Source organism: Poeciliopsis prolifica, unplaced genomic scaffold (assembly GCF_027474105.1).
Source record: "Poeciliopsis prolifica strain line A6 unplaced genomic scaffold, Auburn_PproV2 SCAFFOLD154, whole genome shotgun sequence".
Classification (NCBI taxonomy): domain Eukaryota; kingdom Metazoa; phylum Chordata; class Actinopteri; order Cyprinodontiformes; family Poeciliidae; genus Poeciliopsis; species Poeciliopsis prolifica.
Genome location: NW_026562529.1, coordinates 378,526 through 400,000, shown reverse-complemented (window position 1 = coordinate 400,000; position 21,475 = coordinate 378,526). Strand labels below are relative to the sequence as shown.

At 50.5% G+C, this 21,475-nt stretch overlaps 2 pseudogenes; one reads left to right on the top strand and one right to left on the bottom strand.

Annotated features, from left to right (window-relative positions):
* Positions 1-356: 356 nt before the first annotated feature.
* Positions 357-5,579, top strand: LOC129356025 (ras-related protein Rab-1A-like; annotated as a pseudogene).
* Positions 5,580-7,591: 2,012 nt separating this feature from the next.
* Positions 7,592-14,032, bottom strand: LOC129356063 (aftiphilin-like; annotated as a pseudogene).
* Positions 14,033-21,475: the final 7,443 nt, after the last annotated feature.

Genomic DNA, 21,475 nt, shown 5'->3' with positions numbered 1-21,475 from the left:
TTCCCACACATGCACAGGAACAACATGCAGAAAACCAGGCTGGTAATCAAACTCAGGACCTCCTTGGTCCTAATTGAAGCAGCCAGTCAGATTGGTGATTGGCTGCTTCAGACAAGTCAAAATAACTTTCCCAGGTTAGTTGAACTCGAGTCAACATTTTGGAACTTTTCAAACTCCATACATGTCCTTGTAACTCCAACTTTTACTCAGTTAATTATGAAGACAGCCGGAAAGAAGGAGAAGAGTTATTTTAAATATTAAATATTTAATTTCCCTTTGGGATCAATAAAGTAGTTTTGAATTGAATTTAATTTGAACACTACAGTACCCATGATTCCTTTAGGCCAGTATTTCCGGGTTGGTGGTACTCAGACGGCCATATTTGATTCGGTTACTCTGTTCTGACAACTACTCGCTTCAAAGTAACGACAGAACCAGTCCAGAATCTCTCCGAACCACCTTCAACTGCTTCCACAGACGACAGACTTCACAACCAGCAGACAACCATGAATCCGGAATAGTAAGTCTGGTTCTGGTCCGGACTGACACGTCCAGGTCCGGTCTGAGCTGTCACTTCACCGGGGAGGCTAACGCCTAGCTAGCCGGGCGCAGCGTCGTCTTCGCTGCTTTTCTCCTCGGTTTCAGTCGTTAACTTGACCGCCCGACCGGACACTTACCGACAGCCATATAGTGGAAGTCAGAAGCGGCTCCTGACAGCGAGGCTGAGCCGGGAGAAGGCCGAGAAATGACGGGAGTGACCGGTTCAATCACACCTAGCTGTCAGCGGCTAACGGCTAACCGTGTTTACTCTAATGAGTTGCTGTGACCAAAGGGTCAGGACTATATGACGGGTCACGTACTTTCTGACCAATTACTTACTTTCTAATGGTTTAGTTACTTCCTGACTGATTAGCTGTTTTCTGACGGGTTAGTTACTTTCTGAGGGTTTATTACTTGCCTCAGGATGGGTTAGTTATTTTCTAATCCAAGTCGTTGATCCGTTTCCATGGAAACTGGAAGATGTTCAATATTTCTAATTTTAGTTTTATTTTTGTCCTAAACAATAAAAGTCTGCTGGGCCTAAGATGAGTTGGCCAACAGGTGCAATTAAATCTATTTGTTGTGTTCACATTCAGTCAGTAATTCTGATTTTAAACTTAAATAATAAAATTATTACCAAATGTTTTTATTTATTTAGTTGATAAACTAAATAAATAAATAAAGGACTTCAGAATACGAAGTCCTTTATTGTTCTCAAAAGAAATTTAAATGCTCTTTGGATTTCCAGTAGCAGTCAGTCTTGTAGTGAATGTGGAGAGGCTTCTGACTGAAGACTATTGCTGTGTGACAGCCTCATCACATGCTAACATGCTAACAGCTCAGAATGCAGAGATGATATTCAACAGTCACGTCCTGGATGACGTCATCAGTTGTTGGTCCGACAGCTGAGCAGAGAGACATGGAGTCCTGGATGTGAAATGGTTTGGACTTGCTCCAGCTCCTCTGGGGCCAGGGGTCAAAGTTCAGGTTTATTTAAGCTTTTAAGAAGCTAATCAGCTGCTCCTGGTGATAGAAACAAACCATAAAACCATTGCGATATCTGACATTAAAATCTGACAGATTTATTATTGGAGGACGATTTAAAACAAAGAAAAAAAATCAGGTTCTTTCTTCACACTACAAACATGGATTTCAGATTTCTGTAACAAACCAGTTTAGAGAAACCAGTTGTGTTCCAGAGGATTCTTTAAACCGATCAGAACATCTCAGGTCCAGTTGGTGTCAACTGGTTGGGCCTGAATCATGTCAGAGCCAACAACCATGACGTGTGTGTGTGTGTGTGTGTGTGTGTGTGTGTGTGTGTGTGTGTGTGTGTGTGTGTGTGTGTGTGTGTCCTTGCAGTGACTACTTATTCAAGCTGCTGCTGATCGGTGACTCTGGTGTTGGAAAGTCCTGTCTCCTGCTGCGGTTTGCAGTAAGTCTGACCCGTCTGTGATTGGCTGCAGCGTTGTCTGACCCGTCTGTGATTGGCTGCAGCGTTGTCTGACCCGTCTGTGATTGGCTGCAGCGTTGTCTGACCCGTCTGTGACTGTGATTGGCTGCAGGACGACACATACACAGAGAGCTACATCAGCACCATCGGGGTGGACTTTAAGATCCGGACCATCGAACTGGACGGGAAGACCATCAAGCTGCAGATCGTAAGGAGCTCCCGATCGTAGCAGGACGGCGGTGTATTGTGCTCTGAGCTGACCTTTGACCTGCTTCTCTGCAGTGGGACACGGCGGGCCAGGAAAGGTTCAGAACCATCACATCCAGTTACTACAGAGGAGCTCACGGCATCATAGTGGTGTATGATGTGACGGATCAGGTTAGTGACCTTTGACCTTTAATCAGCAGCATTCGCTTAGCTGATGTTAGCTTCCGTCATCAGGAAATAGTTTTATTTTCCTGAAGCTGTTATGGGTGTGTGTGTACTTGTAGATATTGGAGCACTTCCATCAGCGGGAGGTCACTGACCTTTTGCTGACCCTCTTTTATTTTTTACTGGTCAGATTCTGAGTTAAGTTCTGCTTCATGTTCAGGTTAGGAGCAAACGACTACTACAAATTTTACCGAGCGATTAATTGTTTCAATAATTATTGCGATAAACGATAATATTGTTTGAAGGCCATTTCAAACTGATGTAATGGTAGAAAGCACATCCTGCCAAAAAACACTTTATTTTCAAAAGAACTCTTAACAATAGACCTATAACTGAAATAAGCAACCAAAAATAAAACAAACATGCACTTGAATAAAAACTAAACAACATAAAACCAAAGTGGAAATAAAAACTACATTCAACCAAAAGAGTTCAGATTATAAAGTCTGCATAGAGTTGTCCTGCTGGCTGGTCTAGATGTAGATTGAGTAGACGGGCACATCCGACTACCTGATGCAACAGTTCACACTACATGATTCTTTGCCCAGATTTCCCCCTTAGAATGTTTTAGAATATTAGAACGTCCAACGTTCTAGGATTGTCACTTGCGATAATCGTAACCGATCGTCCCGTAGTGTGAGGTGTGTTTGGACTGATCAGGTCCAGTCAGAACATCGGGTCCAGTCAGAACATCGGGTCCAGTCAGAACATCGGGTCCAGTCAGAACATCGGGTCCAGTCAGAACATCGGGTCCAGTCAGATCATCGGGTCCAGTCAGATCATCGGGTCCAGTCAGATCATCGGGTCCAGTCAGAACATCGGGTCCAGTCAGAACATCGGGTCCAGTCAGAACATCGGGTCCAGTCAGAACATCGGGTCCAGTCAGAACATCGGGTCCAGTCAGATCATCGGGTCCAGTCAGATCATCGGGTCCAGTCAGATCATCGGGTCCAGTCAGATCATCGGGTCCAGTCAGAACATCGGGTCCAGTCAGAACATCGGGTCCAGTCAGAACATCGGGTCCAGTCAGAACATCGGGTCCAGTCAGAACATCGGGTCCAGTCAGAACATCGGGTCCAGTCAGAACATCGGGTCCAGTCAGATCATCGGGTCCAGTCAGATCATCGGGTCCAGTCAGATCATCAGACGCTGTCAGAACAGTAATGAGTTCGCGTCACTGAGCATTAAGAAGTCCAGACTGTCAGAGGAGCTTTCAGTTCAGCAAATGCGACTAGTTGTGACGAAAATAAATCAATAAATTGTTTTCAATGATGACTAGATGGATATACATGCATCGTCGTGGTTTCAAAGTGAATTTAAAGCAGTGTAGCTGCAGTGAAATGCAACACAGTCTGTGTAAAACTCATTGATCTATTTAAAGTCAGGATGCCATACAGCTGTTAATAACGAAGTGTGTGACTAGTTAAATAAATCCATATGGTAATGACAGTGTATACTGGTCTGACGGATATCGCCGTCAGTCCGTGCGAAGCATGACGATATGACAGAACAGCCACTCCGATCTAAATCGGCATATTCAACATGTCATATTTATCACCTGTGAAAGCCTGTGGTTTTCCCCCATTGGCAGCGAGAAGGCAGCCTGTTGAACGGACAGGCAGCCGATCAGAAAGCACAGATTCACCTCCGTGCTTTCTGAGGGGAAATTATGGAAAAAAACCCCAAGAGCTGACACCGCAAATCCCAAAGTCCAGCGGACATCAGCGATGATATGTGGAAACAACATGAATGTTTATTCAACATTTTGTGCAAAGTTGGAGTGAAATTGGTGCTGCAGTTGATAAACCTAGCAACTTTCAGCTGATCATCACTAACATGACATAAATCAATCAATCAATCAATTATAATGATGTTCATTGATTCAGGACTTTAATCTGACACTAGCCACATGCATTGCAGGTAGATTCTAGTAAAACATTGATTAGTACTGGTTTTAAAATGAGTTAACTGGACTAGTAGCCATTATTTTGCGCCCAAAATAAGCTCACAAATTGCCGCTATTGCTTCTGCGTCATCAGCTGTGTTTGCTCTAAATTCACTGTCATATTGTGGCTTTTTCAGGATGAAACATCATAAAACATCCTGGATGAAACCATCATGAAACATCCTGGATGAAACATCGGTTCTTGTGGTGTGTCGCTCTTGCTGAGTGGCTGGACACACTGCACTATCGAACCCGTTATACCTATGGGTTCTATGTTTGTCAGGTTTTGAAAATCGGCCAACAGTCAGCCGACAACTCTAAACTCATACTGGGCATTACACTAAGGAAATGAGCAAGGCAGTGGAGCCTTTTCATCCAGTGTCATTAAAGAAAGAAAAGGCAGGAAGAAATAAGCTGATAATTAAAATGAGGTCGATAACTTTAATTTATTGTGCGATTAATTGAATGCTACAAATGTTGGCTAATGCTAACATGGCTCCTGCTCTAATGACCCCTACTGGTAAAGAAACGTGATTTAAGAAGAGATTTCTAATTTGTATGTAAAGTTTAAGTATAATTGCTGAAAGATCTGAGTATATATTTTGTTTTTCATCTGGAGTCCCCGCCGCCGCTAGCCCCGCCCCCTCAGTAACGCTGCGTTCTGCTGGTCCTCAGGAGTCGTTCAACAACGTGAAGCAGTGGCTGCAGGAGATCGACCGCTACGCCAGCGAGAACGTCAACAAGCTGCTGGTCGGAAACAAGAGCGACCTGACCACCAAGAGGTGTGGACTACACTACAGCCAAGGTATGACCCTTGACCCCTGGCCTCTGGTCTGAAGGAGGCCGTGTAGCATTCTGACCTGTGACCCCCGCAGGAGTTCGCGGACCACCTGGGCATCCCGTTCCTGGAGACGAGCGCTAAGAGCGCCACCAACGTGGAGCAGGCCTTCATGACCATGGCGGCTGAGATCAAGAAGCGGATGGGCCCCGGGGCCACGGCCGGCGCCGCCGACAAGTCCAACGTGAAGATCCAGAGCAAGCCGGTCAACACTTCGTCTGGGGGCTGCTGCTGAGAGCCGCCGCCGCCGCCACCTCTCCCCCCGACCAGCAGTAGGACGATAAGCCCCGCCCCCAAAACCCCCCGCCGTCTCCTCGTCACTCAGAACCGTTTTTAAGTCTCCTGGGTTCGGATGGAGCGCGCTCAACCGGCAGCGCGCGCGCCTCCACGCCTCGCCCCCTCAGCCACGTGCCTTCAGGGCAGAAGAAGAACCCGCCGCCCAGACAACATTCCCGTCAGGCGGTGCGCGCGCTGCCGGCCCAGTCGGAGCGGAGCTGCCACAAACTGTATATATTTATACATAAATGTTTGCAGAAGCTGTAGAAGAAGAAACCTGAGCAGCTGATTGGCTGCGGACGATGTGCGGCTCAGAGTCTATTAAACAATGAAGGAGATGTTTGATAACAGATCGCCTGTCTGGTCTCTTCTTGTGCGAGAAGAACAATCCTCCAGCAGTTCCCTTGCATGGCCTCCAGGGGGCGACTCAGCGTTTGTAGATGAGGTCATGTTGCGTCAGAAGTCACAGACCCTGTCAGGGTTCTGGTCTGAAGGTCCAGTTTATCGGTACAGAACCAAAGATGCTCAGAGTGCTTCAGTCCATAGAAACATCACTGTAGCCTAGCAACAAACATTTAATCAAGAATAATCAAATATATTGATAATTTATTGTTATTAAATGAGTCTGTGTTACAGCACTGGAAGAAACCTCTGACTGTAGACCAAGTCTCACCATCATCATCAGAACCAGAACAGGTTGTTAGTTGAGCCGTTCTGATGTCTCTGCCCCAACAGATGAATGCTAACTGTTAGCTGTTAGCTTTCATTTAAAGGAACTCTGGCTTTCAGCAGCTTTGCAGTTTTCTGGAAGTTTGCTCCTCTTAAGCTTATGAGGTATTGATACTAAATTAGCGACCAATCAGAAGACATGTAGCCACATGACTTTACAGGTTTAAACATGGAGGCTCCATCCCTGCCATGCTGGTGGCTCTGTTTACCCTGTCTCCTCTGGTGACCACTTCCTGTTTCCAGAACAGATCAGCAGTCTGCATTCTTTGGAAAAAACTAAACTCAAACAATTCATGCCTCTTTTGTTTGTTTTTCAGGGAAGTGACTAACATATTAATTTAGGTTAATTACATTAACATTTTAAACAATTTCATACAAAAATCTGAAGCGCCCGGAACCTTTGTATGTTTCTGGTACGACCGTAAATCTGGCACACCGCTGATAGCAGCGATGGAGCGGCTTCGGTTAATTTCTGCTTCAGACAGATTGTGTTCAAGATGTGCTAAGAGTCTATGCTAGCCTAAATTAGCATCTCTATGCTAAAGCTGTAGCAGCTAATGTCCAGCTTTGTAAACAAGCTCCGTGAATGATCAACTTTACCCCAATGTGATGATGAACACTTTAAAAATATTTAAGTTTATTAAACTCATAGGTCTGTTCAGCAGTTTTGGATTTGAAAATTTGCTGCTTTGTTTTGATTTAGATTAAAATACAATTACAAACCGAGATATTAAACATTTTTGCCTCCCAGCGCTGATTGAGTCTGGACCCACAGAACTAGAGACACAGTTTCTTCTTAAATTATTTTAATATCTTGTGTACACTAAAATTTACACATTTCCAGTCTGGGAAGACCCAGCATGCACGGCGACTCCTCGCAGGCTCTTCCAGTGATTCAGCGGTTTTCCATAGGAACTTCCTGGGTTTACAGCCTGAAGCCACAGTGAACTACGATTACATCCAACTCATCTTCACAATGTGCAACCCTCCAGGGAGACGGCCACAGCAGTTAGAGCAAAAACAAAACGACAGACGGGTTGGTCCCTTAACTCCTTCACGCGTCCCGGACGAGACGGACTGGGAGGACAGGAAGCGGCGGGACGAACTAAGGCCTCGGAAACGAACGAGGACGAACATTCAGCTGGATTCTGCAGGCAGTGTGTTTCAGTCCATAAATATTCTTATAAAGACTCTAAATGTTGATATAAATGTATTCAGACTTTATAGATCTCTATGTTCACCCAGTGTTTCCTTCATAGTCCCGCCACAATAAAAATCATTCAAATAAAACATTAATCCTGATTATGTACACCTCCACCAAGAGAAACTGAAACATGAAAAAAGAGGATGTTGATGAAGTGATGCGTGTGGGCGGGCTTCAGTTGGGCGTGGCCTGCGAGCAGAGCGGCGTCAGCGTGGCGGGGAACATCAGAACCTTGGCCTGCATGAAGGACAGATCCGGCAGCGCCGCGATCACCTTGGACGCCTCGTCGCTCAGGTTCTCCTCCCTCCTGGGCTTCCTGTCAAAGCGTAGACACGAACGGACCTCAGCTCGACTCCGAGAGGAACTGGGCCGGGACCGGGCCGCACACTCACCTTGTGGATGTGCTGGTTTTCTCCATGGTGGACATGAGGCGAGCGAAGGCGTCGGCCACGCGGCTGCCGGCGCCACTGGGTCCAGCTTGGAGGTGGTGAGCTCGAACAGCTCCGGGTCCACACCTGAGGGATAGAATGGGCCGGACAGGTCAGAGGTCAGCAGGACCTTTACCAGAAAGCCACTGGATCCAACCGGACCTGCTCCAGGGTTCTGACTCAACAGCTACTACTTTTAGACTTCATCCCTCTGAACAGTTTTCAGCCATCGGAAAGGTGGCGGCAGGAAGCGGGGGCCGGACGCTCGCGCAGGGAGCAGCCAGCAGGGGGCGATGGCCAGGCTGGGTCTGTCCAGTTTCAGTGGCACCAACCTGCTTGTCTGACAAGCAGATGTCTTGGTTTTCATGGCTCCACCCACTGGTTTGTTTGGAGTGGGCGGGGCTTGCACGAGGCTCCGCCCACTCCAGTTCTAGCTGCAGTGGCTCTGGTTACCTTCACACCACAGCAGATCGTGATCCACATCACTTTATCGTGGCAGATTCCCATCTTTCCACCAAGAACTGCTCTCTGCACTCGTGCAGCTTTTCACTGACATTTCTGTGATTCATCCAACGGGGATTTCACAGGAAGTTTTATTTGCCATGGCAGCCATCTTGAAAAATCTAACTAACTTAAATGTGGTGTTTTTGGGTACAACTCTGTAGAATTTGACACAAAAAGTATTAATTTGTGAAAATATCGGCAAATTTGCTTAACGGAAATCTTTTTTTCTTCTACCAGCATCTGAAAGTTTCCGAATCAAAATAATAATAATAAATAAATTATTACTGCAATTATTGATGCATCAATGAAAACTGCAGAACCCGGTCCGGTCCAGGAAAGCGGACCTGCTGCCCGTTCACCGAGCGGCACCATGTTAGTTTCTAGAAGCTGAAAGGAGGAAGAGCAGAACCGGAGCGACCCAGTCCAGGAAGAACATTGGACCAGATTCTACGACAGACATGCAAAATGGTTCTGGCAATTCTGGTGGTCGGGTCGGGCGGTTCAGGCGGTCGGGTCGGGCGGTTCTGGTGGTCGGGTCGGCGGTTCTGGCGGTCGGGACGGGCGGTTCTGGCGGTCGGGTCGGGCGGTTCTGGCGGTCGGGTCGGGCGGTTCTGGCGGTCGGTTCTGGTGGTCGGTCGGGCGGTTCTGGCAGTCGGGCGGTTCTGGCGGTCGGGTCGGGCGGTTCTGGCGGTCGGGCGGTTCTGGTGGTCGGGCGGTTCTGGCGGTCGGTCGGGCGTTCTGGCGGTCGGGTCGGGCGGTTCTGGCGGTCGGGCGGTTCTGGCGGTCGGGACGGGCGGTTCTGGCGGTCGGGTCGGGCGGTTTGGTCGGGTCGGGTCGGGCGGTTCTGGCGGTCGGGTCGGGCGGTTCTGGCAGTTGGGCGGTTCTGGCGGTCGGTCGGGCGGTTCTGGCGGTCGGGCGGTTCTGGTGGTCGGGTCGGGCGGTTCTGGCGGTCGGGACGGGCGGTTCTGGCGGTCGGGTCGGGCGGTTCTGGTGGTCGGGTCGGGCGTTCTGGCGGTCGGGTCGGGCGGTTCTGGCGGTCGGGCGGTTCTGGCGGTCGGGTCGGCGGTTCTGGTGGTCGGGTCGGGCGGTTCTGGCGGTCGGGTCGGGCGGTTCTGGGGTCGGGCGGTTCTGGCGGTCGGGTCGGGCGGTTCTGGTGGTCGGGCGGTTCTGGCGGTCGGTCGGGCGGTTCTGGTGGTCGGGACGGGCGGTTCTGGCGGTCGGGTCGGGCGGTTCTGGCGGTCGGTCGGGCGGTTCTGGCGGTCGGGTTGGGCGGTTGGACGGGCGGTTCTGGCGGTCGGGGGGTTCTGGCGGTCGGGACGGGCGGTTCTGGCGGTCGGTCGGGCGGTTCTGATGGTCGGGACGGGCGGTTCTGGCGGTCGGGACGGGCGGTTCTGGCGGTCGGTCGGGCGGTTCTGATGGTCGGGACGGGCGGTTCTGGCGGTCGGTCGGGGTTCTGGCGGTCGGGTGGTTCTGGCGGTCGGGCGGTTCTGGCGGTCGGGTGGTTCTGGCGGTCGGGTCGGGCGGTTCTGGCGGTCGGGTCGGGCGGTTCTGGCGGTCGGGTGGATCCAGTGGTTCTGGTTCTGACCTGGGATGGAGGCTGAGCTGCTGGAGCCTGAATCCTCCACCGGACCAAAGAAATCCAGGTTCAACAGAGCCGAGCCTCCGCTGGCTGGACGGCCGGGTCAGAGGTCAGAGGTCAGAGAGAGAGAGAGAGACAGAGAGTCATGCAGCAGAGTCGCTTTGGGCTGACCTCAGAGAGGGGTCAAAGTTCAGCCACAGCAGAACCAGAACACCAAACCAGGTGGGAGATCCCACAGCATGATGCTGCTGCTACCGAGCCTCACTGCGGTTCTGATACGGACCGGATCAAACAGGACCGGCTCAGTCCGGGCTGCACTGCCAGCTTGAGCTGGTGGTTCTCCAGAACCTCTGGACTCAGCGTTTTGGTCGTGGTTCTGCTGGGTTGTGGACTGAAGTTCTGGACGGCCCGGTTGGACCACCTACCGTCCAGAGGGTTGGTGAGGCCGCTGCTGCTCCAGTCGAACTGGACCGGGGGGAGCGCCTCCTGCTGGAGGACGGGAAAACAATCAGATTGTCATCAGGACATGAGGACGGCAAGCGGGCCGGGCGGTGCCGGGCCGGGCCGGGCGGTGCCGGCCGGGCCGGGCGGTGCTGGGGGGCCGGGCGCTGACACACCTGCACCAGGTCGGGTTGGATGGAGCTCTTCTCTGCGACAGCGGCGGCGTCTGGGCGATGGAGGCGATCATCTCTGCAGCAGAGACGGGCTTCACCGGCTCCTTGGTCGGCTCCAGCATCCCCTGAAACCACACCGGGTCACAACCAGAACCCGCAGGAGGTTCTGGACATTCTGGGGCAGAGGAACTCACCAGGCCAGCCGCGTACATCGGCACGATGACCGGCTGCTTCTTCTGACCCGTGAACAGCTGGAGGGAAAAGAGCCACACGTTCAGACGGACCACAACAGAACCCGGCTGCAGAACCCGGCTGCAGAACCCGGCTGCAGGTCCGGCTGCAGGTCCGGCTGCAGAACCCGGCTGCAGGTCCGGCTGCAGGTCCGGCTGCAGAACCGGCTGCAGAACCCGGCTGCAGAACCGGCTGCAGAACCCGGCTGCAGGTCCGGCTGCAGGTCCGGCTGCAGAACCCGGCTGCAGGTGTCTTTGCTCCTGTCATTATCCTGCGATGGTGCAAAGTAAAATGGCTCTGGGTTCAGCTGGGAACCATCAGAACCATCAGAACCATCAGAACCATCAGAACCATCAGAACCAGCGCCATACTTACGATGTTTCTGGTGTCGATGCCGAGGCAGCAGAGCCACCTTGTTGCCATGGGAACCCCCCCTGGTACCGCAGGCCCAGAGCCTCCTGGACGTCCTGAAGCTGCGTCCAGACGCCGCCGCCACGCGGCCGCCTGCAGCCAATCACAGAGCAGCAGAGGAAGTGAAACAGGAAGCAGCTAGATGATGAAGATCAGTCATCATCATCATCATCAACAAGTCACCTGCTGCTCAGCCTCTCCTCTTCCTCCTCTTCCTCCTCTTCCTCGCCTCGCGGCTCCAGCAAGACCTTCAAGGTCTGCACCCCCTTCCCCTCCCCCACCTGCTGCTGGCTGTGGGCGGAGCTAACAGGGAAGCTGCTGAGGAACAACTTCTCCAGACGGCTGGACAGCGCCCCCTGCAGGGGGATCAGAACAGAACGGCCTGAGGAGTCCCTCTTCCTCTCAGGCTGCTGTAGGAGCTGCCATCTAGTGGTCGGAGTGTGAACTACGTCTGATTAATATCTTAGTCCCGGTCGTTCAATAACAGATTCAGGCTGACTAATTATTTTACATTAAAATAGATTTCAAAGTAATTTCTGATTTGGGTTTAAAATTTTCAGCAACAGAAAAACATCACAGTAACCTGAGCAGAACAACTATTGATGACTTCATTATTTTCAGAAGAATATCACCTAATGCAGTTTTTCAACCTTTTTTGAGCCAAGCTACATTGTCTTCATTGAAAATCACAAGGCACACTACAACCAAAAATCTAAATGAACATTTTAAAAAAATGTAGTAGTTCTTATGAAAGTGTCTTGAATAGGAATCAAATAGACACAAAAATTTATATGTATCATATTTCATATTAGATATTCCGAATTGCACTTAACATGTCTAGTTCAAAAGTTCGCCTGAACACACGACTCATTCTGTCCACAAGCAGAACGCAGAAAATATTCCTTTTCTGAGAGAAGCAACAATATTTGGAAAAGAAAAAGCTCTGGGTATTTTCCTTCCATTGATTTCATATTACTGTATTTTTTCTTCTCAAAAACTTTTCCATCTGTCATCACAGTCAACGCTCTCACCGCTTCCCGTCACTTTCATGCATCAATAATTGTCTTGTTTTAACGTCCATCAGGAAACTGCATGATCACTGGTCACTGCTTCAACACAGACACTCCAAAATGGCAAATTATTTGCAGTTCATTTGTTTTCAAAAAATCTTTTTAGACCAATTAGGTGAAATTGGATCATTTCCACGGCAGCACAGTGGTTGAAAAACACTGATCTAACGTAATATTATTTTTATCATGAAAGAGGAGATAAAAGCTCAGAGAAGCAGTAAAATGATGAAAAACTAATGGCTGTTCAAAAACATTTAGTTTGACTCAATGTGACCAAAATCAACAGACTGAGACTGAACTGCATCGTTCCTCGACATCCTGGTGTCTCCAATTAGCATCGCAGCTAAATCTGCACAAATGGAGGAAACTAACCATCAGGAGGAACCAGATCATTCTTTTCTCTGTGGATCAATCAGAACCGGCCAGAACCCGACCCGTCTGTATCTTACCGGCAGCGGCACCGTCCTCCCAGCGTCCTCTCTGTCTTCGTCCCGGTCCTCCTCGCCGCTCGGCTCTGAGCTGAACGCAGCCCAGGACTCTCCATCCTCCTGGTTCTGGTTCTGGTTCTGGTTCTGCTCGCTGAAGGCGCTCCAGCCCGAGTCATCCTCTCCGTCTTTCGCTGAGCTAAAGTTCCCGAAACTCTCACTGCTGGTAAAGTCAGCAAACGTCCCCCCGTCCTCGTCCCGCTGTCCGCCGAGGACCCTAGGGGAGTTGAAGTCCCCAAAGTCGTCCTCCGACTCGGACCCGGCAGGTTCTGGAGGTTCCGGACCGTCTGGTCGGTTCTGCTCAAAGTCAGCAAAGCCCTGAGTGCCGAAGGATGCGGCGTCCCCAAAGTCTCCAAAGTCGTCCCCGGTGGGCATGGCGGCGTCCCCCGGCGGCGGCGGGGACGATCCCGTGGTGCTGATGTCCCCCAGATCCTCCAGGCCGTCCGTGGACAACAGCCGGCCCAGAGACGTCTCCGAGCTACGCTCGTCCCCTGCTTCCGGGACTCGTCCTCGTCCTCTGTCCCGTTCGGGGACAGACGCCCCATAGTGCAAACAGAGAGAACGCGTCCCCAGGGGACCGTCCGGGCCCGGTCCATCTTACAAGAGTCGACGGGGGCCGCGGCCCGGTGGATGTCCCTCAGTGCGTCCTCTGCTCCCGCTCACTGTCCTGGGGACAGATGGATGTCTCCACTGGACTGTCCAGGTCCCTGGGGTGACGGATGTCCCCAGTGGACCGGCCCTGTCCCTCTGACTCTGCAGCTCTTCAGAGTCAGAAAAATCAGCAAAGTCTGCAGACTCGTCCTTTTGGACGCCATCCTCTTGGACCAGGACGTCGTCCCCGTCTTCTGTGGATGGTCCTCTGGCACGAAAGGTGACAGAGTCCTGTGAGGAGGGGCTTCCCTGAAGGTCAAAGGTCACAAACCCGTTGGTCAGGACCTCTGCATCTTCACCGTTGCAATCAACAGAGACATCCTGCGAGGAGGTCGCCGTCTTCCTGCTGTCTGTCCGCTCTGGAGGACAGACTTCCAGGCGGCCGTTGGCCTTGGACGGCTCGCCAAAGGGGGCGTGGCCAAAGCCCAGCGCCCCCCTGCCGTTATGAAGGTCGGGCGGCGAGGTGGCAGTCAGCGCCTGGTTCTGGTCGAAGGACGTCGGCGTGTCCAACTCTGAGAAGCTGACGCTGCTGGGGACGCCGGAGAAACGTTTCCAAAGTCCCCAAACTCATCGTCCTCTTCTTCTGCAGCGTCCCATCGGTGGCGGCGACGAAGAGTACATCCGGATCACGTCTGGCTCCATCACACTCCGTCCCACGGGACGCGCCGCGGCTACACCTGGGACAGGGACAGACAGGAAGTCAGCAGGAGACAGAGATGGTTCAAGTCCCAACAGAATCAGTTCATATTCATTCATCCATCCATTTTCTAAGCCCTTGTCCCTACTGGGACAGGAGGCGCAGCAGCACCTGGACAGGTGGCCAGTCTGTTGCTGGGCAACACAGAGACAGACAGGGAGAATTTGGGAGACCAGTTAACCTGACGGTCATGTTTTTGGACTGTGGGACGAAGCCGGACAACCGGAGAGAACCCAGCATGCACAGGGACAACATGCAGACTCTGCGCAGAAAGAATCGAACCCAGACCTTCTTGCTGCAAGGCAACAGTGCTTCCGCTGCGCCACTGCGCCGCCATCAGTTCATCAGTTCATCAGTTCATATTCTGCTTCACTAATTCTCTGTGAGCAGCTTCCGCTTCCTGAAAGAAGCGTTGGCAGTGGGCGGGGCTAACATACCTGTGGGCAGGTGATCTGGACTACAAACAAGGAGGACCAGAAAAACAAGTTCACCTGCAGGAAAACGTCACTCAGTGACGTGTCAAAGCCCTGTGCTGCCATGGAAACCAGTATCAGAACCGGAACCAGGAGTCTTAAAGTCAGAATCTGACCCGAGATCGCTCACAGGCTCGGTGATGGTTTCCATGACAGCAACTTTCTCCGAACCCGCAGAACCTCTCCTCTCCCCGGGGTTCTGCTCCGCCGAACTCCTCTCTCCCGGGGTTCTGCTCCGCCGAACCTCTCCTCTCCCGGGGTTCTGCTCCGCCGAACCTCTCCTCTCCCGGGGTTCTGCTCCGCCGAACCCCTCGAGCCTGACAGTGTATGTAGCCGCTAGCAGCAGCAGCTAGAAGGCTAACAGGGCTAACGGAGCTAACGGGGCCCGCCGGCAACCGGAGGAGGCTGGACGGCGGTCGGCGGTTCGGCGCTCATGGCGGTGGATGTTTGGACACTCTGAACCCAGAACCAGTCCGGTCCAATCAGCAGCAGAACAAAAAACTAAGAGGCCGAACACCTGCTTCACTGCAGCTAGCTTAGCTCAGCTAACCTATGGACTGAAGGCGGATTGAACCGAGTAACGTTTCAAATCTCCGGTACCGAATCGGTCAGGGAGTTGGAAATAAATTAAGCCGTAAATTCGCCCTCAGTCTAGGCTTCGTGAAGCAGCAGATCCACACAGAACCGAGCCGAACTCCAATCACAACAACCCTGTTTCCCGCAGCTAGCCGGAGCGTTAGCTCCTCCGGCGGCACCGTGCGGCCCGGACAGGCGAGGCAGCTCACCGTGAGACGCCGCTGCCGCAGGTCCATGACTCGGTGTGAAGACAGAGGGGTCCAGCGGCGGTCGGAGCGGCCAGCCGGGCGCTGTGTGACGGCTGGAGGTGAAGGTGCAGTCAGTCAGCTGCTGAGTTCCTCCCAGCATGCAGCGCTCCCGGGCTGCAGCGGATCCAAAGTTTTCAGGTGGAACAGGTAGTTCCGGCGGACTGGATCTGACCTGGAAACCAGTTACAGCTGCGACCTCTGGGCGGAACCACCCTCTGTCCACTGGAGGCTCCAAATCTTTACTGGACTTTATCTGGAAAGGTTGAACGATCCCCTCTGCAGCGGCTACGGAGCCCCGGTGATGTCAAATCTTCAGTTTCCCCGAAACTGAAGGATCACTAATTAATAAATAATTTTTTTTATTACATGTATTTTCAATGGGGAGTCAACAACAGTTTTATTTATTTATATAAGGATGTTTTTATGGATGCATTTCATTCTTATGTATTTCACAATTTCATTTTATGTTTGGACAATCATTAATAAATACTGGTGTGGACATGGAATATTTATTAATTAGTTATTAGTAACCACGGTTTATTTTCTAATGGCTCTCCATATTTCAGATCTCAGAAATATGAGAGCAACTAGAGCAACAGCTGTGGCGCTGAGCGAAGTAAAAAACATCCGGATCTGACCTGAAGTTGGCAGCGGGAACTTCTTCGACTATTTGACACAATCGATTCCAACAGTTTCATAAATTAGTGAGAAAAACTGCAAAGAAACAATGAGTTGTATTGTTAGGACAGTTCCTGTGGGATCCACCAGGGGCAGTGTCAAGTCAAATGGAACAGAAAGGAGAGTTTAGCTTTTCTTCTTCTCCCCGTTCCGATCCCTCCATGCAGGGAAGTTCATCAGTCCCATTGGTTTATGTGCGACTGTCGTCAGTCTCATGTGACATGGTTCTGTAAGCAGCAGCAGTGTGCGTGTGAGCAGATAAGAGACAAAGGGAAGTCAGAATCATTTTATCCATAACAAACATATGATATTGCTTTTGGTGGATAGACAAAAACTGAATTTAGAAAAACTTTTAGATGATGATGGTTTGATGAATGCTAGAGAAATATAACTACATTTCTTTACAGCTCAAACAAAATCATTTTAAAAATACTCAACTGAATGTAAAGTGCATTACAGTGCACTGATTGGAGAGTTGATGAAAATCAAGTTTTGGATGTGAGAACAGAAACTCTGAGGTGAAGGGACCCAGACGGAGCAGAAGGTTCTGCTGGGTCAGCGGTTCTGGCTGCTGGTCCGGAACCATGTTCTGGTTCCAGCTCTGCTGGACCTTTATACCTGTTAAAGGAGAGTTACATATTTATATTTGTCATTATTTTATAGAAATTTATTAGATTTGTTTGTTTTTCAAAAGAGCCAAATTTTGTTGATCCTGATTTATTAAAACATTGATGGCAGTGAAAACTTTTTAAAGGCACTGTATTAGAAACTTCACACTTCCTGACTTCTAATGAGAACTTTTATAACTTCACTTTTTAGTTCAATAAAAACTGAGGCAGAAATAAAAAGCATCCTCAGAGCAGCATGAAGAACCAAGCTGAAGTTGGTTCCGATTTGAAATGCTAAAGGGCGATTCCACCTAATTATTCACCGCCTTCTGCATCTTTAATCAGCTATAGTTAAAAAACTACAACAACTAGACTCTTCAAGCCTGGACTGGATTATTCTGCTCTAATAGCAGAATATTTAAAACCATGTTTGGATTTGTGACCCTCGGGTTAGGGTTCTGGTCCCGGTTCATGGGCCGGGCCTGGTTCCGGTACATGGCTCCGATTGCCCCCGGTAATCGGGCTGATAGATAGTTAGAAACAGGTTCTGATCGGGTTCTGGTGGAACTTTACAGCCGATCGCGCTGGATAAAGGCTGATGTTCCTTTATCAGAATCTGGATCCATCACGGTCCAGAAACATGTTTCTGAATTCAGCATGCTGAATGCCAGCAAATTACTTCAGATCATAACTAAACACTCCTGGTTACTTCCTCAGTTCCCATTGGCAGACCTCTGAGAGAGGTCAGAGGTCAAAGTGTCCAGATCTCTGGGTGTCACCTGATGGAGGCGTCACCAGGATGCCTGTAGCTGCCAGAGGTTATCTGGCTACGTGTGTGCGGGCCCAGGGGCCGCTGGACGCCGCGGCCCGCCACAACCTTGTATGGCCACGGCTGCTGGGAGACAGAGATAAAGACGCTGCATGACCAGCAGCGGGTGTTGCTGTTAAATTTAGAGCAGCTATCAGGCACAGTTCTCCCTCCTGGATGCATTCTGCTCTCCTGCAGCGGCTACATCAGGACGGAGGCAAGTACCGGCTCACCCGACCCACAGGGAACAGAACTCCTCATTCACTGGCTCAACCTGCACCAAGAGGCGCCGAGACACCATCACCTGAAGTCGAAGAGCTGGAGGCAGCTGCAGCCAGAGGAGGTGGCTGCAGGCAGTTGGGAGAAAGTTGGAAACGTTGGGAAGCTGTTGGAGGTGGTTGGAGGCTGTTGGAGGTGGTTGGAGGTGGTTGGAGGTTGTTGGAAGTGGTTGGAGGTTGTTGGAAGTGGTTGGAGGTTGGAAGTGGTTGGAGGTTGTTGGAGGTTGTTGGAGCCAATGTTCCCTCTAAGCTGCGCCTGCGCACTGCTCACATATTCTCAGCGCACAAGAAAATCTATGTAGCGCATAAAATAAAGTCCAACGTAAAGTGGACATTGAGCTCAGACATCAGTTTTGACTATGGACCAATAAAATTTTTTTTCCGTACTACTTTGCGATCGAACTCAGTGAGTGACAGGAAATCCAGCCAATGATACGATACGGTTCACTTTCGCTACGTGGGTTACGTGCCTTGGTCATATGGCCGTGCAGGTGAGAATAGAGCGGTAGAGTTAAGAAACGTGAAAGCCATCACCTTATCATGTCTAGTGGGACATCCACTCACCAAGCCAAAGTAAAAAAAAAAGAAATGCACTTCTTCTAAGATCAAATGGAATCAAATCAAATGAAAGGAATGGTCTGCATTTGATACTGAAATGTTGAGTTTCAGACTTTTGACTATGGATAAGCAGACATTTGTACACTGGCAGAGAAGTATGAGGCCATTCTCCTCCACCCACAGATTATGGAGGCCATTAACAGTCAATATGCTGAATTCAAGAACATAAAGCAAGAAGCAGACTGACCATCAACCTGGGCTAAGTGAACAACCACTGGAGAAGTGAGAAGGGCAGACGTGAAAAAAACTAATTAAATATTTTACAAGAATTTATACTGCATCACAAGCTACAGAAAAACATTTCATTGTGCAAAATGTGAATGTTTTAATATGAACAAACATTTATGTCTGAAAGGTGTAATGTCTGATTTCTCACCCTGGCTGAAGCAGGACTCTTACTTATAGCATGCATCTCATGAACAGCATGTTTTCTTTCTTTTTTTTATTTTAATTGAGCAAATCACTTAAATTAAAAGCAAACAAATGAAATTTGCTGATGTAATTTGATTTTTTTTAATAAGCCATGCAACTTTCTATGATCCCAGATTTATGGTACTTGTGCGTGGCCACGCCGTGTACACTGATGATGCTCACAGTGGTCCTCAGTGTGTCCAGGAAGCTTGTGTGTATGCCCAGACACATGAAACATTAGAGGGAACATTGGTTGGAGGTTGTTGGAGGTTGTTGGAGGCTGTTGGAAACGGTTGGAGGTTGTTGAAAGTGGTTGGAAGCTGTTGGAGGTTGTTGGAGGTTGTTGGAAACGGTTGGAGGTTGTTGAAAGTGGTTGGAAGCTGTTGGAGGTTGTTGGAGGTGGTTGGAGGTTGTTGGAGGTTGTTGGAAACGGTTGGAGGTTGTTGAAATGGTTGGACGTGGTTGGAGGTTGTTGGAGGTTGTTGGAAGCGGTTGGAGGGGTTGGAGGCTGTTGGAGGTGGTTGGAAGCTGTTGGAGGTTGTTGGAGGTGGTTGGAGGTTGTTGGAGGTTGTTGGAAACGGTTGGAGGTTGTTGAAAGTGGTTGGACGTGGTTGGAGGTTGTTGGAGGTTGTTGGAAGCGGTTGGAGGTGGTTGGAGGTTGTTGGAAGTGGGTGGAAGCAGTTGGAGGTTGTTGGAAATGGTTGGAGGCTGTTGGAGGTTGTTGGAAGTGGTTGGAGGTTGTTGGAAATGGTTGGAGGTTGTTGGAAATGGTTGGAGGTTGTTCAAAGCAGTTGGAGGTTGTTGAAAGTGGTTGGAGGTTGCTGGAAGCGGTTGGAGGCTGTTGGAGGTTGTTGGAAGCGGTTGGAGGCTGTTGGAGGTTGTTGGAAGCGGTTGGAGGCTGTTGGAAGAGGTTGGAGGTTGTTGGAAGCGGTTGGAGGTTGTTGGAAGCGGTTGTGGCTGTTGGAAGAGGTTGGAGGCTGTTGGAAGAGGTTGGAGGTTGTTGGAAGCGGTTGGAGGTTGTTGGAAGCGGTTGGAGGCTGTTGGAAGCGGTTGGAGGTTGTTGGAAGTGGTTGGAGGCTGTTGGAGGTTGTTGGAAGCGGTTGGAGGCTGTTGGAAGTGGTTGGAGGCTGTTGGAGGTTGTTGGAAGCGGTTGGAGGCTGTTGAAAGAGGTTGGAGGCTGTTGGAAGAGGTTGGAGGTTGTTGGAAGCGGTTGGAGGCTGTTGGAAGTGGTTGGAGGTTGTTGGAAGCGGTTGGAGGTTGTTGGAAGAGGTTGGAGGTTGTTGGAAGCGGGTGGAGGCTGTTGGAAGCGGTTGGAGGTTGTTGGAAGCGGTTGGAGGTTGTTGGAAGAGGTTGGAGGTGTTGAAGCGGTTGGAGGTTGTTGGAAGCGGTTGGAGGCTGTTGGAAGAGGTTGGAGGTTGTTGGAAGCGGTTGGAGGCTGTTGGAAGCGGTTGGAGGCTGTTGGAAGCGGTTGGAGGTTGTTGGAAGCGGTTGGAGGCTGTTGGAAGCGGTTGGAGGCTGTTGGAAGCGGTTGGAGGTTGTTGGAAGCGGTTGGAGGTTGTTGGAAGGGGTTGGAGGCTGTTGGAGGTTGTTGGAAGCGGTTGGAGGCTGTTGAAAGAGGTTGGAGGCTGTTGGAAGAGGTTGGAGGTTGTTGGAAGCGGTTGGAGGCTGTTGGAAGCGGTTGGAGGTTGTTGGAAGCGGTTGGAGGTTGGTGGAAGAGGTTGGAGGTTGTTGGAAGCGGTTGGAGGTTGGAAGCGGTTGGAGGCTGTTGGAAGAGGTTGGAGGTTGTTGGAAATGGATGGAGGTTGTTGGAAGCGTTGGAGGTTGTTGGAAGCGGTTGGAGGCTGTTGGAAGCGGTTGGAGGTTGTTGGAAGCGGTTGGAGGTTATTGGAAACGGTTGGAGGCTCTTGGAGGTTGTTGGAAGCGGTTGGAGGTTGTTGGAAGCGGTTGGAGGTTATTGGAAACGGTTGGAGGCTCTTGGAGGTTGTTGGAAGCGGTTGGAGGTTGTTGAAAACGGTTGGAGGTTGTTGGAAGCGGTTGGAGGTTGTTGGAAGCGGTTGGAGGTTGTTGGAAACGGTTGGAGGCTGTTGGAGGTTGTTGGAAGCGGTTGGAGGTTGTTGGAAATGGATGGAGGTTGTTGAAAGCGGTTGGAGGTTGTTGGAAGCGGTTGGAGGCTGTTGGAAGCGGTTGGAGGTTGTTGGAAGCAGTTGGAGGTTATTGGAAACGGTTGGAGGCTCTTGGAGGTTGTTGGAAGCGGTTGGAGGTTGTTATAAGCGGTTGGAGGTTGTTGAAAGCGGTTGGAGGTTGTTGAAAACGGTTGGAGGTTGTTGGAAGCGGTTGGAGGTTGTTGGAAGCGGTTGGAGGTTGTTGGAAACGGTTGGAGGCTGTTGGAAGCGGTTGGAGGTTGTTGGAAATGGATGGAGGCTGTTGGAAGCGGTTGGAGGTTGTTGGAAGCGGTTGGAGGCTGTTGGAAGCGGTTGGAGGTTGTTGGAAGCGGTTGGAGGTTATTGGAAGCGGTTGGAGGCTGTTGGAAGCGGTTGGAGGTTGTTGGAAACGGTTGGAGGCTGTTGGAGGTTGTTGGAAGCGGTTGGAGGCTGTTGGAAGCGGTTGGAGGTTGTTGGAAGCGGTTGGAGGCTGTTGGAAGCGGTTGGAGGTTGTTGGAAGTGGTTGGAGGCTGTTGGAAGCGGTTGGAG